A 20,731-nucleotide genomic window follows, 5' to 3' on the forward strand; every position below is an offset into this window, starting at 1 on the left:
GGAACAGACACCCTAATTGACGCGAATCCTAAAGATAGATCTATTGGGCCTAACAAGCCCCATCCAAAGTACCGGATGCTTTAGTACTTCGAAATTTATATCATATCCGAAGGGTGTCCCGGAATGATGGGGATATTCTTATATATGCATCTTGTTAATGTCGGTTACCAGGTGTTCACCATATGAATGATTTTTATCTCTATGTATGGGATGTGTATTGAAATATGAAATCTTGTGGTCTATTATTATGATTTGATATATATAGGTTAAACCTATAACTCACCAACATTTTTGTTGACGTTTTAAGCATGTTTATTCTCAGGTGATTATTAAGAGCTTCCGCTGTCGCATACTTAAATAAGGACGAGATTTGGAGTCCATGCTTGTATGATATTGTGTAAAAACTGCATTCAAGAAACTTATTTTGTTGTAACATATTTGTAGTGTAAACCATTATGTAATGGTCGTGTGTAAACAGGATATTTTAGATTATCATTATTTGATAATCTACGTAAAGCTTTTTAAACCTTTATTGATGAAATAAAGGTTATGGTTTGTTTTAAAATGAATGCAGTCTTTGAAAAACGTCTCAAATAGAGGTCAAAACCTCGCAACGAAATCAATTAATATGGAACGTTTTTAATCAATAAGAACGGGACATTTCAGTTGGTATCCGAGCGTTGGTCTTAGAGAACCAGAATTTTGTATTAGTGTGTCTTATCGAGTTTGTAAGGATGCATTAGTAAGTCTGGACTTCGACCGTGTTTACTTGAAAAATGATTGCTTAACAAATTTTGTTGGAAACTATATATTTTTAACATGTGAATATTATGTGATATATTAATCTCTTAACGCGTTTGATATTATGTGATAGATGTCTACCTCTAGAACAAGTCCCATTGACTCACCTAATAATAATGAAGAGTTAAATGTAAATTGGAATGATTCGTGGACTGATTCACAAGTTCCCGAAGAGGAACCGAAAGAAGAGTCGGAACCGGAAGAAGAATCGGAACCGGAAGAAGAATCTGAACCGGATGAAGAAGTAGAACCGGTGGGGGAAATAATAAAACGGTTAAGTAAAATAAAATCCTCAACCAACCGACCAAGGTTAATTATGGTCAATGGTGTTTCCGCCAAGGAAGCAAAATATTGGGAGGATTACCAATTCTCCGATGAATCGGATTCTGACGAGAATTCCGATGATGTTATAGAAATTACCCCAACTGAATTTAAAAAGGCAAAAGAAAATAATAAGGGAAAGGGCATAAAAATAGAGAAATCTAATTCCATCCCCGATGAACTTTATATGTATCGTCAACCCCCGAAGTCCTTAAGTTGTAACAATGACCCGGGAACCTCTAAACCACCAGGTTTTTCTAAACCAATGTGGATAACGACGACTCGTATTAGGGGAACATTATATATCCCTAGAAACTTGGCAAAACGAACCAAAACCGAAGAAGAAGAAACAAGCGAGTCGGAATAAGATAGTTGTATTCGTGTGGTGTAATATATGTAATATAGTGTGCTTATGCTTTATGATATATGTAAAAATTGCTTGTATTAATAAGTATTTTTTTTTATGAATCTAACTCTTGTCTATTTTACAGTATAAAAACACAAAATGGATAGACAACCCAATATTTTAAGAGACCTACCCGGAGACATGATTGATGAAATCTTGTCTAAAGTCGGTCAGAATTCTTCGGCACAACTATTTAAGGCGAGATCAGTTTGTAAGACATTCGAAGAACGTTCCAAGAATGTCTTGGTTTATAAGAGACTTTCATTTGAAAGATGGGGGATATCACATTGGGAAACCCATAAGTTACGATGTGTTTACTTTGACGCATATATTGCGGGGAACCCAAATGCTATTTTACGCAACGGGTTAAGAAATTATTTTGACTCAATATATCCGAATATTGGACTTCGTGATTTAGAAAAAGCGGCTAACATGCAACATAAAGAAGCATGTTATGCTTACGGATTAGTAATGTTCGCTTCTCACCAAATTGAGAACAAGAACATCGGGCTACAACTATTAAACAAAACGTTTCCACAAGTGACGGAGTCGGTAATTGGGGTAAGAAATGAGGTTTTTAGATTGTTACGGGACTGTTGGACATTACGTAACCCTCGTCCCTTTGACGACGTTACAACACGCTGTCTTATCAACGGCCATAACGGTTATGTTCCACAAGACCAAGGATGGGAAGTAGTCCTAGTAAAACCAGAATGCATGACTTGTTTCTGGACGTATGAATTACGTGTCTTTATTGCCTTTGCTGAACGACTTGTGTACTAGCTAGAATTATCTTCACAACTATCTTGTATCAAAGTTATTGTGTGCTATATTTCATGCTTTATGTAAAATAAGCGGTATTGTAAGTTTGTAAAATATTGTATAAAAGTTTGAACGCAAAATATTATTATAATCAGTTTTTCATATAGAATTGTAGTAGTTGAATTGTATATTAGCTACTAAGTATGAACTTAACGGGTAGGTACTACCCGAATTTAAACTTATAAAACGCTAATATGAAGAAAAAGCTTTTATAAATGAGTTCATATTATGCTACGAAATACTATTAACTACTCTTAATATTCTGTAAGATTAACTTGTTCCATTTAACTATTTTGAAGGAAATGGCACCGACTACTCGACACACCGTGAATATGAATGAAGAGGAATTCCGTACTTTTCTAGCTTCAAACATAGCCGCAGTACAGGCTGCGCTACATACCAACAATAACCTTGGATCTAGCAGTACAGGAAATCGTGTAGGATGCACCTACAAAGAATTCACTGCCTGCAAACCTTTGGAATTTGATGGAACCGAAGGACCGATCGGATTGAAACGGTGGACCGAGAAGGTTGAATCGGTGTTTGCCATAAGTAAGTGTACTGAAGAGGACAAAGTGAAGTACGCTACGCATACCTTCACAGGTTCTGCGTTAACATGGTGGAATACCTATCTAGAGCAAGTGGGACAAGACGATGCGTACGCACTACCGTGGTCAGCATTCAAGCACTTGATGAACGAGAAGTACCGTCCCAGAACCGAGGTCAATAAGCTCAAGACAGAACTTAGAGGGTTACGAACCCAAGGATTTGATATTACCACGTACGAAAGACGATTCACAGAATTGTGCCTATTGTGTCCGGGAGCATTCGAAGATGAGGAAGAGAAGATCGACGCGTTTGTGAAAGGATTACCGGAAAGAATCCAAGAAGATATAAGTTCACACGAGCCCGCCTCCATACAACATGCATGTAGAATGGCTCACAAACTAGTGAACCAGATTGAAGAAAGAATTAAAGAACAGACTGCTGAAGAGGCCAATGTGAAGCAAGTCAAAAGAAAGTGGGAGGAAAACGGTGATAAGAATCACCAATACAACAACAACAGTAATTACAACAATAATCGCAACAATTATCCCAACAATCGCAACATCAATCGCAACTACAACAAACGGCCCAACAACAACAATAACAACAACAACAACAACAGCTACAACAATCATCCCAACAACAATAATAACCGCAACAACAACAACAATCAGAAGCAGCTATGCCAAAGGTGTGAAAAGTATCACTCGGGGTTCTGCACCAAATTTTGCAACAAGTGTAAAAGAAATGGTCATAGCGCGGCGAAGTGTGATGTCTACGGACCAGGGGTTAACAGAACGAAAGGAACAAATGGTGTCGGAACGAGTAATGGCGGAGCAAGTAGTGTCGGAGTAAGTTATGCCAATGTAGTTTGTTATAAATGTGGAAAACCGGGCCACATTATTAGAAATTGCCCGAACCAGGAGAACACGAATGGACAAGGCCGCGGAAGAGTTTTCAATATTAATGCGGCAGAGGCACAGGAAGACCCGGAGCTTGTTACGGGTACGTTTCTTATTGACAATAAATCTGCTTACGTTTTATTTGATTCGGGTGCGGATAGAAGCTATATGAGTAGAGATTTTTGTGCTAAATTAAGTTGTCCATTGACGCCTTTGGATAGTAAATTTTTACTCGAATTAGCAAATGGTAAATTAATTTCAGCAGATAATATATGTCGGAATCGAGAAATTAAACTGGTTAGCGAAACATTTAAGATTGATTTGATACCAGTAGAGTTAGGGAGTTTTGATGTGATAATCGGTATGGACTGGTTGAAAGAAGTGAAAGCAGAGATCGTTTGTTACAAAAATGCAATTCGCATTATACGAGAAAAAGGAAAACCCTTAATGGTGTACGGAGAAAAGGGCAACACGAAGCTACATCTTATTAGTAATTTGAAGGCACAAAAACTAATAAGAAAAGGTTGCTATGCTGTTCTAGCACACGTCGAGAAAGTACAAACTGAAGAAAAGAGCATCAATGATGTTCCCATTGCAAAAGAATTTCCCGATGTATTTCCGAAAGAATTACCGGGATTACCCCCACATCGATCCGTTGAATTTCAAATAGATCTTGTACCAGGAGCTGCACCAATAGCTCATGCTCCTTACAGACTCGCACCCAGTGAGATGAAAGAACTACAAAGCCAATTACAAGAACTTTTATAGCGTGGTTTCATTCAACCAAGCACATCACCGTGGGGAGCTCCTGTTTTGTTTGTCAAGAAGAAAGATGGTACATTCAGGTTGTGTATCGACTATCGAGAGTTGAACAAACTTACCATCAAGAACCGCTACCCACTACCGAGAATCGATGACTTATTTGATCAACTACAAGGCTCGTCTGTTTATTCAAAGATTGACTTACGTTCCGGGTATCATCAAATGCGGGTGAAAGAAGATGATATTCCAAAGACTGCTTTCAGAACACGTTACGGTCATTACGAGTTTATGGTCATGCCATTTGGTTTAACTAATGCACCAGCTGTGTTCATGGACCTTATGAACCGAGTGTGTGGACCATACCTTGACAAGTTTGTCATTGTTTTCATTGATGACATACTTATTTACTCAAAGAATGACCAAGAACACGGTGAACATTTGAGAAAGGTGTTAGAAGTATTGAGGAAGGAAGAATTGTACGCTAAGTTTTCAAAGTGTGCATTTTGGTTGGAAGAAGTTCAATTCCTCGGTCACATAGTGAACAAAGAAGGTATTAAGGTGGATCCGGCAAAGATAGAAACTGTTGAAAAGTGGGAAACCCCGAAAACTCCGAAACACATACGCCAGTTTTTAGGACTAGCTGGTTACTACAGAAGGTTCATCCAAGACTTTTCCAGAATAGCAAAACCCTTGACTGCATTAACGCATAAAGGGAAGAAATTTGAATGGAAGGATGAACAAGAGAAAGCGTTTCAGTTATTGAAGAAAAAGCTAACTACGGCACCTATATTGTCATTGCCTGCAGGGAATGATGATTTTGTGATTTATTGTGACGCATCAAAGCAAGGTCTCGGTTGTGTATTAATGCAACGAACGAAGGTGATTGCTTATGCATCTAGACAATTGAAGATTCACGAGCAAAATTATACGACGCATGATTTGGAATTAGGCGCAGTTGTTTTTGCATTAAAGACTTGGAGGCACTACTTATATGGGGTCAAAAGTATTATATATACTGACCACAAAAGTCTTCAACACATATTTAATCAGAAACAACTGAATATGAGGCAGCGTAGGTGGATTGAATTATTGAATGATTACGACTTTGAGATTCGTTACCACCCGGGGAAGGCAAATGTGGTAGCCGATGCCTTGAGTAGGAAGGACAGAGAACCCATTCGAGTAAAATCTATGAATATAATGATTCATAATAACCTTACTACTCAAATAAAGGAGGCGCAACAAGGAGTTTTAAAAGAGGGAAATTTAAAGGATGAAATACCCAAAGAATCGGAGAAGCATCTTAATATTCGGGAAGACGGAACCCGGTATAGGGCTGAAAGGATTTGGGTACCAAAATTTGGAGATATGAGAGAAATGGTACTTTGAGAAGCTCATAAAACCAGATACTCAATACATCCTGGAACGGGGAAGATGTACAAGGATCTCAAGAAACATTTTTGGTGGCCGGGTATGAAAGCCGATGTTGCTAAATACGTAGGAGAATGTTTGACGTGTTCTAAGGTCAAAGCTGAGCATCAGAAACCATCAGGTCTACTTCAACAACCCGAAATCCCAGAATGGAAATGGGAAAACATTACAATGGATTTCATCACTAAATTGCCAAGGACTGCAAGTGGTTTTGATACTATTTGGGTAATAGTTGATCGTCTCACCAAATCAGCACACTTCCTGCCAATAAGAGAAGATGACAAGATGGAGAAGTTAGCACGACTGTATTTGAAGGAAGTCGTCTCCAGACATGGAATACCAATCTCTATTATCTCTGATAGGGATGGCAGATTTATTTCAAGATTCTGGCAGACATTACAGCAAGCATTAGGAACTCGTCTAGACATGAGTACTGCCTATCATCCACAAACTGATGGGCAGAGCGAAAGGACGATACAAACGCTTGAAGACATGCTACGAGCATGTGTTATTGATTTCGGAAACAGTTGGGATCGACATCTACCGTTAGCAGAATTTTCCTACAACAACAGCTACCATTCAAGCATTGAGATGGCGCCGTTTGAAGCACTTTATGGTAGAAAGTGCAGGTCTCCGATTTGTTGTAGTGAAGTGGGGGATAGACAGATTACGGGTCCGGAGATTATACAAGAAACTACCGAGAAGATCATCCAAATTCAACAACGGTTGAAAACCGCCCAAAGTCGACAAAAGAGCTACGCTGACATTAAAAGAAAAGATATAGAATTTGAAATTGGAGAGATGGTCATGCTTAAAGTTGCACCTTGGAAAGGCGTTGTTCGATTTGGTAAACGAGGGAAATTAAATCCAAGGTATATTGGACCATTCAAGATTATTGATCGTGTCGGACCAGTAGCTTACCGACTTGAGTTACCTCAACAACTCGCGGCTGTACATAACACTTTCCACGTCTCGAATTAGAAGAAATGTTTTGCTAAAGAAGATCTCACTATTCCGTTAGATTAAATCCAAATCAACGAAAAACTTCAATTCATCGAAGAACCCGTCGAAATAATGGATCGTGAGGTTAAAAGACTTAAGCAAAACAAGATACCAATTGTTAAGGTTCGAAGGAATGCTCATAGAGGACCCGAGTTCACCTGGGAGCGTGAAGATCAGATGAAGAAGAAATACCCGCATCTATTTCCAGAAGATTCGTCAACACCTTCAACAGCTTAAAATTTCGGGACGAAATTTATTTAACGGGTAGGTACTGTAGTGACCCGAACTTTTCCATGTTTATATAAATTAATTAAGATTGATATTTACATGATTAAATGTTTCCAACATGTTAAGCAATCAAACTTGTTAAGACTTGATTAATTGAAATATGTTTCATATAGACAATTGACCACCCAAGTTGACCGGTGATTCACGAACGTTAAAACTTATAAAAACTATACGATGACATATATATGGTTATATATATAGTTAACATGTTTTTATTATAAGTATGTATCTCATTAGGTATTTTAACAATGAGTTATATACATAAAAATGAGACTATTAATTTAAGAAACTCGAAAACGATATATATAACGATTATCGTTATAACAACGTCTTACTAGGTACATATGAATCATATTAAGATATTGATACACTTGGTTAATTATGTTAAATGATAAGTAAATATATTATTAAGTGTATTAACAATGAAATACATATGTAAAAATAAGGCTACTAACTTAATGATTTCGAAACGAGACATATATGTAACGATTATCGTTGTAACGACATTTACTGTATATACATCATACTAAGATATATTATATATCATAATATCATGATAATATAATAATTTAACATCTCATTTGTTATAATAAACAATGGGTTAACAACATTCAACAAGATCGTTAACCTAAAGGTTTCAAAACAACATTTACATGTAACGACTAACGATGACTTAACGACTCAGTTAAAATGTATATACATGTAGTGTTTTAATATGTATTCATACACTTTTGAAAGACTTCAAGACACTTATCAAAATACTTCTACTTAACAAAAATGCTTACAATTACATCCTCGTTCAGTTTCATCAACAATTCTACTCGTATGCACCCGTATTCGTACTTGTACAATACACAGCTTTTAGATGTATGTACTATTGGTATATACACTCCAATGATCAGCTCTTAGCAGCCCATGTGAGTCACCTAACACATGTGGGAACCATCATTTGGCAACTAGCATGAAATATCTCATAAAATTACAAAAATATGAGTAATCATTCATGACTTATTTACATGAAAACAAAATTACATATCCTTTATATCTAATCCATACACCAACGACCAAAAACACCTACAAACACTTTCATTCTTCAATTTTCTTCATCTAATTGATTTCTCTCAAGTTCTATCTTCAAGTTCTAAGTGTTCTTCATAAATTCCAAAAGTTCTAGTTTCATAAAATCAAGAATACTTTCAAGTTTGCTAGCTCACTTCCAATCTTGTAAGGTGATCATCCAACCTCAAGAAATCTTTGTTTCTTACAGTAGGTTATAATTCTAATACAAGGTAATAATCATATTCAAACTTTGGTTCAATTTCTATAACTATAACAATCTTATTTCAAGTGATGATCTTACTTGAACTTGTTTTCGTGTCATGATTCTGCTTCAAGAACTTCGAGCCATCCAAGGATCCATTGAAGCTAGATCCATTTTTCTCTCTTCCAGTAGGTTTATCCAAGGAAATTAAGGTAGTAATGATGTTCATAACATCATTCGATTCATACATATAAAGCTATCTTATTCGAAGGTTTAAACTTGTAATCACTAGAACATAGTTTAGTTAATTCTAAACTTGTTCACAAACAAAAGTTAATCCTTCTAACTTGACTTTTAAAATAAACTAAACACATGTTCTATATCTATATGATATGCTAACTAAATGATTTAAAACCTGGAAACACGAAAAACACCGTAAAACCGGATTTACGCCGTCGTAGTAACACCGCGGGCTGTTTTGGGTTAGTTAATTAAAAACTATGATAAACTTTGATTTAAAAGTTGTTATTCTGAGAAAATGATTTTTATTATGAACGTGAAACTATATCCAAAAATTATGGTTAAACTCAAAGTGGAAGTATGTTTTCTAAAATGGTCATCTAGACGTCGTTCTTTCGACTGAAATGACTACCTTTACAAAAATGACTTGTAACTTATTTTTCCGACTATAAACCTATACTTTTTCTGTTTAGATTCATAAAATAGAGTTCAATATGAAACCATAGCAATTTGATTCACTCAAAACGGATTTAAAATGAAGAAGTTATGGGTAAAACAAGATTGGATAATTTTTCTCATTTTAGCTACGTGAAAATTGGTAACAAATCTATTCCAACCATAACTTAATCAACTTGTATTGTATATTATGTAATCTTGAGATACCATAGACACGTATACAATGTTTCGACCTATCATGTCGACACATCTATATATATTTCGGAACAACCATAGACACTCTATATGTGAATGTTGGAGTTAGCTATACAGGGTTGAGGTTGATTCCAAAATATATATAGTTTGAGTTGTGATCAATACTGAGATACGTATACACTGGGTCGTGGATTGATTCAAGATAATATTTATCGAGTTATTTCTATACATCTAACTGTGGACAACTAGTTGTAGGTTACTAACAAGGACAGCTGACTTAATAAACTTAAAACATCAAAATATATTAAAAGTGTTGTAAATATATTTTGAACATACTTTGATATATATGTATATATTGTTATAGGTTCGTGAATCAACCAGTGGCCAAGTCTTACTTCCCGACGAAGTAAAAATCTGTGAAAGTGAGTTATAGTCCCACTTTTAAAATCTAATATTTTTGGGATGAGAATACATGCAGGTTTTATAAATGATTTACAAAATAGACACAAGTACGTGAAACTACATTCTATGGTTGAATTATCGAAATCGAATATGCCCCTTTTTATTAATCTGGTAATCTAAGAATTAGGGAACAGACACCCTAATTGACGCGAATCCTAAAGATAGATCTATTGGGCCTAACAAGCCCCATCCAAAGTACCGGATGCTTTAGTACTTCGAAATTTATATCATATCCGAAGGGTGTCCCGGAATGATGGGGATATTCTTATATATGCATCTTGTTAATGTCGGTTACCAGGTGTTCACCATATGAATGATTTTTATCTCTATGTATGGGATGTGTATTGAAATATGAAATCTTGTGGTCTATTATTATGATTTGATATATATAGGTTAAACCTATAACTCACCAACATTTTTGTTGACGTTTTAAGCATGTTTATTCTCAGGTGATTATTAAGAGCTTCCGCTGTCGCATACTTAAATAAGGACGAGATTTGGAGTCCATGCTTGTATGATATTGTGTAAAAACTGCATTCAAGAAACTTATTTTTTTGTAACATATTTGTAGTGTAAACCATTATGTAATGGTCGTGTGTAAACAGGATATTTTAGATTATCATTATTTGATAATCTACGTAAAGCTTTTTAAACCTTTATTGATGAAATAAAGGTTATGGTTTGTTTTAAAATGAATGCAGTCTTTGAAAAACGTCTCATATAGAGGTCAAAACCTCGCAACGAAATCAATTAATATGGAACGTTTTTAATCAATAAGAACTGGACATTTCATTCTCGGTCCACCGTTTCAATCCGATCGGTCCTTCGGTTCCATCAAATTCCAAAGGTTTGCAGGCAGTGAATTCTTTGTAGGTGCATCCTACACGATTTCCTGTACTGCTAGATCCAAGGTTATTGTTGGTATATAGCGCAGCCTGTACTGCGGCTATGTTTGAAGCTAGAAAAGTACGGAATTCCTCTTCATTCATATTCACGGTGTGTCGAGTAGTCGGTGCCATTTCCTTCAAAATAGTCAAATGGAACAAGTTAATCATACAGAATATTAAGAGTAGTTAATAGTATTTCGTAGCATAATATGAACTCATTTATAAAAGCTTTTTCTTCATATTAGCATTTTATAAGTTTAAATTCGGGTAGTACCTACCCGTTAAGTTCATACTTAGTAGCTAATATACAATTCAACTACTACAATTCTATATGAAAAACTGATTATAATAATATTTCGCGTTCAAACTTTTACACAATATTTTACAAACTTACAATACTGCTTATTTTACATATAGCATGAAATATAGCACACAATAAATTTGATACAAGATGGTTGTGAAGATAATTCTAGCTAGTACACAAGTCGTTCAGCAAAGGCAATAAAGACACGTAATTCATACGTCCAGAAACAAGTCATGCATTCTGGTTTTACTAGGATTACTTCCCATCCTTGGTCTTGTGGAACATAACCGTTATGGCCGTTGATAAGACAGCGTGTTGTAACGTCGTCAAAGGGACGAGGGTTACGTAATGTCCAACAGTCCCGTAACAATCTAAAAACCTCATTTCTTACCCCAATTACCGACTCCGTCACTTGTGGGAACGTTTTGTTTAATAGTTGTAGCCCGATTTTCTTGTTCTCACTTTGGTGAGAAGCGAACATTACTAATCCGTAAGCATAACATGCTTCTTTATGTTGCATGTTAGCTGCTTTTTCTAAATCACGAAGTCCAATATTCGAATATATTGAGTCAAAATAATTTCTTAACCCGTTGCGTAAAATAGCATTTGGGTTCCCCGCAATATATGCGTCAAAGTAAACACATCGTAACTTATGGGTTTCCCAATGTGATATCCCCCATCTTTCAAACGAAAGTCTCTTATAAACCAAGACATTCTTGGAACGTTCTTCGAATGTCTTACAAACTGATCTCGCCTTAAATAGTTGTGCCAAGGAATTCTGACCGACTCTAGACAAGATTTCATCAATCATGTCTCCGGGTAGGTCTCTTAAAATATTGGGTTGTCTATCCATTTTGTGTTTTTAAACTGTAAAATAGACAAGAGTTAGATTCATAAAAAAATACTTATTAATACAAGCAATTTTTACATATATCATAAAGCATAAGCACACTATATTACATATATTACACCACACGAATACAACTATCTTATTCCGACTCGCTCGTTTCTTCTTCTTCGGTTTTGGTTCGTTTTGCCAAGTTTCTAGGGATATATGATGTTCCCCTAATACTAACTGTCGTTTTCCACAACGGTTTAGAAAAACCTGGTGGTTTAGAGGTTCCCGGGTCATTGTTACAACTTAAGGACTTCGGGGGTTGACGATACATATAAAGTTCATCGGGATTGGAATTAGATTTCTCTATTTTTATGCCCTTTCTCTTATTATTTTCTTTTGTCTTTTTAAATTCAGTTGGGGTAATTTCTATAACATCATCGGAATTCTCGTCGGAATTCGATTCATCGGAGAATTTGTAATCCTCCCAATATTTTGCTTCCTTGGCAGAAACACCATTGACCATAATTAACCTTGGTCGGTTGGTTGAGGATTTTCTTTTACTTAACCGTTTTATTATTTCCCCCACCGGTTCTACTTCTTCATGGAAAAGTTCGGGTCACTACATGAACTCACCAACCTTTGTGTTGACACTTGTTAGCATGTTTATTCTCAGGTTTCCTAGAAGTGTTCCGCTATTTGCTTAGATGTTAGACAAGCTATGTGCATGGAGTCTTACATGACATATTTTTCAAGGAAACGTTGCATTCACCAAATCATCACCATGTATCTTATTTTGACTGCATTGTCAACGGAAGTACTGTTGTAAACTATTATTTATGGTGATTGTCTATATGTAGAAATCATCAGATGTCGAAAACCTTTGATTTAAATATTCATTTATGGTGTGCCTTTTCAAAATAATGCAATGTTTACAAAATGTATCATATAGAGGTCAAATACCTCGCAATGAAATCAATGAATGACGTGTTCGTCCATATGGATTTGGAGCGATCGTCACAAAAAGCATCCCATAGTCAGGGTGGGGTTTGTCAGACCCAACAGATCTATCTTTTGGATTCGCGCCTACCGTACATAGACAAGTAGTTTAATGTTACCAAGCTAAGGGTATATTTTTGGTTTAACCCACATAAAATTAGTTTTAGTACTTGTGCCTATTTCATAAAACATTTATAAAACAGCGCATGTATTCTCAGCCCAAAAATATATATAAAAAGGGAGTAATGATACTCACAATACTGTATTTCGTAGCAATTATGTATATGACGGCACTGAACAAGTGCAGGGTTTGTCTCGGATTCACGAACCTATATTAAGTATATATATTTATATGTTGGTCAATATCTGTCTAACAATTTAGGTCAAGTCATAGTGTATCACAATCCTAATGCTCGAGACCGACATGCAAAAGTCAACAAAAGTCAACAAAAGTCAACAAAAGTCAACTTGACCCAAAATGACTTCCAAAATCTATACATGTTTATTATATAACTTATATATAGTCGTTTTATATATTTAAATATATTTATCAGATCTTATTATACTAAATAATACAAGTCATTTATTAATAAATAAAAATTTATATTAAAATTCATATATGATAAAAATATACTTTTATATATCTCAAGTAATAAAATTTATAAAATTCACTTAATATCATAAAAATATAGTGGTATGTATTATTAATGTAATTATATTACGTGTGGTAAAAATATCTTTGTACGCATATTTATTTGATAAAATAATATTGATAATAATAATAATGATAAAAATAATAAAATGATAGTTTCAATAAAAATATTAATTTTTAGTAATAAAGATAATTTTAGTAATAACATCAACTAATAACAATTATAATAATCGTTTTAATAATAATATTAAAATTAATGATAATTCAGTTGACCATATCTTTTAATCCGTTCATCGAAACCACACGATTTCTAATTGAAAAGTTATTAATTTTTCTTCATCTTTTCAATGACATGCATATCATATACCTTATCTCAGTAGCATATGTATCAAATTCGTGATTTATCATAAACTATTTAACGATGAAACTAAGCATACAAACATGCATAATCATATATACTCGAGCACTAGTCAGGGATACACTATTAATATATAAAAGATAAGATATGAATGCTCACGTATCAATATTGTGATTCAATATTGCAGGAAAGTACGTAGACGCAACGAAAATGATAAACATTAGGTTGACCTCACGAGCAATACCCTCGATCAATACCCATAACCTCCATAGCTATAACCCATAATTTCCTTAGCTCTATCCTGTTTGAAAACTTATTTTGAAATCGTCTGAATATAACTCCGTCGTAGTATTTTATGTATACTAATAATATCTTGAAATAATACTAAGTGTATATATATATATATATATATATATATATATATATATATATATATATATATATATATATATATAATTCGATTGAGAGAGTTTAGAGAAATATATTTTCAAGTTTCTATGAAATAATGAAACCTATTGAATTCTATTTATAATAGATTTTTGAATTATTAAAGTGAATTATTAAAGTATGTATTATTAAAGTATGAATTATTAAAGTGAATTATTAAAGTATGAATTATTAAAGTTAAAGTAAAGTAAAGGTAAAGTTAAAGTATAGTAAAAGTATAAAACTATGTACGTATAATACGCGTATAAATATATATAATATTAATTTAAATCGTTATATATATTTGATAAAATAAAATATAAATATCGTTATTTTTATCATACTGGTTAAATAATGAGTGGTCAAAAAGAATAGATTTCTTAAATCACAGTGGACCTCATAACATAGGCCCGTAATCATATCATAATGTATCTGATAATTCAATCATTTGATATTATCTCTTAATTCTGTCAATAAATATATTGAAACAAATATGTTCATGTAAAGTATCATATATCTAATACTTTGTTAATGTTTTCAGTTAATATTATATATTATATATACATATCTATATACACATAATTGTTCGTGAATCGTCGAACACGGTCAAAGGGTAATTGATTACATGAATGTAGTTCCAAACTTTTTGAGATTCAACATTACAAATTCTGCTTATCGTGTCGGAAATATATAAAGGTTAAGTTTAAATTTGGTCGGAAATTTTTGGGTCGTCACAGTACCTACCCGTTAAAGAAATTTCGTCCCGAAATTTGATCGAGGTCGTCATGGCTAACTTTAAAAATGTTTTCATGACGAATATGAGTTGATAAATAGAGTTTTATCATCATTGAGTAATATAGATTAAACAATTTGATTACGCGAAGAGTATAAGTGAAGCTATCGCAAAAGAATGAAAAGAGTAAACGTATATTCGTTTAACCGATGACGAAGTTATGATTGATTTCCGGAATTCATGGGATTTAAAGAAAATCTTTGCAATAAGATTTGGTTCTTCGGCGATTAAGGAAATCAGGATCTTATTTGATTAAATGCGATAATCTGTCTCGATTTCTCTATCTGATATTTTACTATAAATCAACCCCCTTCGTTTCTTTATTTCCATAGCTCACACCTTCTAGTCTTTCTCCCCAATTCATATTTTAAAGCATTCGTTAATATGCTTCATCCAGTATTGATTCTTGATATACTCTTAACTTTCATATATGTCATTCTTCTTTTTCATCTACCACCGGAGGAAGTTATTTTCTTCTACCATTACCTTGGGGTTATTGTGTTTTTTATTCTCCCGTGTCTTTATATTGCTATACGCATTGATATACATGGTTTGTAATTTCGGGGTTGTTATCGGGCTTTATATTCTCCATTATATTTCGGAGCTTCATGCTTTCGTTTTCTCTTCCCAACCTTAAGTCAAGCGGATAATGGTCCAGAATTTGTAGATATGAATTTTTGGATGAATATAGTTAATGTTCCAAGAAGAAAATTGTAATGGCACGATCTTAATTTGGCAAATTACCAGAATATCCAAAAATATAGAGCTATTAAGATGATATGTTCTTAATATGTTTGGAAATTGTGTAGAATGTAAGAGTTGTGTAAATAGTACATGATGACGGTATGTTCTGTGAATCATCACGTTCCATTAGAAACTCAGTATAACTTACTGTAATATAATCACATTGATCAAGTGTCATTATATTATACTAACTCATGTTTCAGTTCCCAACACTACTTCAAAAACATTCCTATTTTAAATTCAAATTTTTTTTCTTCAGAATTTAGAAACTAACACAGTTTCTTTTTATGTTGTAACGCAGATATTGCGAATAGATAGAAGATTTCGGATAAGAATAGTTGTGAAAATATCTTCAGGAATATCGAAGATATTTATAATAAAAGTTACAATGATATCTTAGAATTCTTAACATAGATGGATGATGAAGAAGATTTGTCTGTGAAGGTTTAGAATAAGAAGTAAGGTGTTTGTTAATAATTTCAGTAGACACTGAATCATTTGGATCCTTTGAGGGCAGGTTTAGTCTTTGTGATTTGTCCATAGCCTCCTTCATGGTCTGCTCAATTCGTTTTCCAGTTTCAAACCTTCTCTTTTTCTCAGCTTTACCACCATACTATTCTTTATCATCAAACTTTTGACTGTTAAAGTTGTTTACAGTTTTTGCTGCTTCATCATTTTTCCAATTTCGAAGAACTAGTTCATAGTTTGGGATGTTTTTCAGAAAATTCATATTCGAAGTATGTAAGTCTAGGAGATAGACGTTATATGTATACATATAACTTTTGACGTAAAATTGTCGTGAAATTCAAAATACTGATTGCTAATTCCCAGTAGTTGGTGTGACAATTATTGTTACAGGATGCAGGTGAGTACATGATGGGGTTTTAATGAATAAGTATAGTGGCTTTTCGGAGAGGCTTAAGTCGAAGGTTAATGAAGTTGTTGATAAGTTTACTGTTAATGTGGCGAGATATGAAAGGTTCGCCGGTAACAATGATGAAGGGGTAATTGTTATAATAAGGTTTATTCATATAAACAAATGAAGGTGATTTGCAGCTGTGACAAAACTGTCTATTTTGGAAAGAGATTGAAAAATTATATTTGGTAATAAATATCAAAGGATATGACACGAATACATGTTAAACTATAACTTTGGTTTCGAGAGCTTTTCAGGTGCATGACAGTGGGTAATGTGTGATTGGATCATCATCTCGCATGTCTTTAAGAATTTCGAAGTGTTTGAACACATATTGTAATTGTTAATATACATATGATGTTCTAAGATTTTGAATGATACAAATATTTTTGTGAGTTCCATGAATAGAAATGAGGTTCTAGGACAGTTTTGAAGTCAAAGTATAGTTTTGAAAGATGTAGGAATCTAAGAGTGATGATTTCGGTGATATCTTGAATCGAATTCTGAGATTTCAAAATCAGAATATGTAATTAGATTTTGAATGAGTATGGTTGTTTTGATTTCTATAAAAGAATGTATATTGTTGTGAAAGTAGGGAGTATAATGGATGATTTGCTGAATCAGATTCGAAGAATGTAACATATTAATTATGAATTTATATATCTCTCGGGTATTACCTACCCGTTAAAAAAAAAATTTCACAATTAATATTTTGTACAAAAGAATTTTATTACAGTCTTTATGGAAATATATATGTGTATATTTCTTCAGATGTAATATAGATTTAATGAGTTAATATTAAATTAAACTCATTTTATTTATGGTTAAGGCTAGGATAGATAATTTCTAAACTTTAGAAATTACATAATCATCGTAGAATGTTTCCCCAATGAAGTTATGAATCAATACTTCATCGTTGTGGTATTCCTTGGTATCTACATGGCGTATGACGTCGATGCTCATGGGACAGATTGTGAAGTTGAGGTTTACAATGCGATTGTTGTTGGTGGTGGTAATGGTACTGTTGATGTTGTTGATGGTGGTACTGGTTATACTGCTGGTGCTGCTGCTGGTGTTTGTAACCTTTGCACCATATTCTCCAAAGCCACTACCCGAGCGCGAAGCTCGTTGACTTCTTCTATTACACCGAGGTGATTGTCGGATCGAACGAGCGGATAAATAAGATCTAGAATTTAGTGTAGTATATAACCATGACGAGATACTCTGGAAATGAGAGAGAAAATGGTGTTTCGGACAGGTTCGCCGGTAAGTGCTTCAGGTTCATTGCCAAGAGGGAAATGTGGTGGATGAAAGGGATCACCTTCTTCTTGTCTCTAATGGTTAAGTAGATTACGAACCCATCCCCAATTCATCCAAAATAGATGATGGCTAATTGGTTGATCCATTCCGGTCACGCTGCTTTCGGAGCTCATGTGGAAATCCATATCGGCATAGCTGTCGGAATCTGAAGAACTCGAACTGGTTGAGGAATCCATCTTGTATGATCAGGGAAAGAATTTTTGGTATGAAATAGATTGTAGAATTTAGATTTGGTATTCTTCAATACATAATTTACATATGTATATATAATACCAAAATCCCATAAATTACGGAGGAATCTTTGAAAGATGTCAGTCAAAGTTCACAGTAACAGATATGCTAAGATAAGAATTCGTCTATACATTATTATGCAATAAATGTAGGAAAACGCGCCTAGACTTAAGAATGATAAGCAGGTAATTTCCTAAGGATGGTAAGTAGATGATTTCCGACTAAAAATGATAAGCAAAACTTTTGACATGCAGACACGGTCGAAGTCCAGACTCACTAATGCATCTTAACAACTATCAGTTAGACACACTAATGCAAGACCTGGTTTGCTAAGACCACCGCTCTGATACCAACTGAAAGGATCCGTTCATATACATTATAAACGATTCACAATAGTTGACTACATCGCGAGGTATTTGACCTCTATATTATACGTTTTACAAACATTGCATTCGTTTTTAAAAGACAAACTTTCTTTACATCAAAAATTGACGGCATGCATACCATTTCATATTACATCCAACTATAATTGGCTTAATATTAATCTTGATGAACTCAACGACTCGAATGCAACGTCTTTCAAAGTATGTCATGAATGACTCCAAGTAATATCCTTAAAATGAGCTAATGCACAGCGGAAGATTTCTTTAATACCTGAGAATAAACATGCTTTAAAGTGTCAACCAAAAGGTTGGTGAGTTCATTAGTTTATCATAATCAATCATTTTTGTAATAGTAATAGACCACAAGATTTCAGTTTCTATAAATATCCGTACACTCGCAAGTGTATAAAAGTATTCTATAAGTTGTAGGCACCCGGTAACAAGCCTTAACGTTCATGTTTTACCCTCTGAAGTACACCAGATCAGGTGTGTTTAAAATAACCTCGAAGTACTAAAGCATCCCATAGTCAGGATGGGGTTTGTCAGACCCAACAGATCTATCTTTAGGATTCGCGCCTACCGTACATAGACAAGTAGTTTAATGTTATCAAGCTAAGGGTATATTTCTGGTTTAACCCACATAGAATTAGTTTTAGTACTTGTGCCTATTTCGTAAAACATTTATAAAACAACGCATGTATTCTCAGCCCAAAAATATATATAAAAAGGGAGTAATGATACTCACAATACTGTATTTCGTAGCAATTATGTATATGACGGCATTGAACAAGTGCAGGGTTTGTCTCAGATTCACGAACCTATATTAAGTATATATATTTATATGTTGGTCAATATCTGTCTAACAATTTAGGTCAAGTCGTAGTGTATCACAATCCTAACGCTCGAGACCGACATGCAAAAGTCAACAAAAGTCAACTTGACCCAAAATGACTTCCAAAATCTATACATGTTTATTATATAACTTATATATAGTCGTTTTATATATTTAAATATATTTATCAGATCTTATTATACTAAATAATACAAGTCATTTATTAATAAATAAAAATTTATATTAAAATTCTTATATGATAAAAATATAGTTTTATATATCTCAAGTAATAAAATTTATAAAATTCACTTAATATCATAAAAATATAGTGGTATGTATTATTAATGTAATTATATTACGTGTGGTAAAAATATCTTTGTACGCATATTATTTGATAAAATAATATTGATAATAATAATAATGATAAAAATAATAAAATGATAGTTTCAATAAAAATATTAATTTTTAGTAATAAAGATAATTTTAGTAATAACATCAACTAATAACAATTATAATAATCGTTTTAATAATAATATTAAAATGAATGATAATTCAGTTGACCATATCTTTTAATCCGTTCATCGAAACCACACAATTTCTAAATGAAAAGTTATTAATTTTTCTTCATCTTTTCAATGACATGCATATCATATACCTTATCTCAGTAGCATATGTATCAAATTCGTGATTTATCATAAACTATTTAACGATGAAACTAAGCATACAAACATGCATAATCATATATACTCGAGCACTAGTCAGTGATACACTATTAATATATAAAAGATAAGATATGAATGCTCACGTATCAATATTGTGATTCAATATTGCAGGAAAGTACGTAGACGCAACAAAAATGATAAACGTTAGGTTGACCTCACGAGCAATACCCTCGATCAATACCCATAACCTCCATAGCTATAACCCATAATTTCCTTAGCTCTATCCCGTTTGAAAAATTATTTTGAAATCGTCTGAATATAACTCCGTCGTAGTATCTTATGTATACTAATAATATCTTGAAATAATACTAAGTAAATATATATATATATATATATATATATATATATATATATATATATATATATATATATATATATATATATATATATATATATATATATATATATATATATATATATATGTGTAATTTGAT

The sequence above is a fragment of the Rutidosis leptorrhynchoides genome, chromosome 2 (genome assembly GCF_046630445.1).
Source record: "Rutidosis leptorrhynchoides isolate AG116_Rl617_1_P2 chromosome 2, CSIRO_AGI_Rlap_v1, whole genome shotgun sequence".
Lineage (NCBI taxonomy): Eukaryota > Viridiplantae > Streptophyta > Magnoliopsida > Asterales > Asteraceae > Rutidosis > Rutidosis leptorrhynchoides.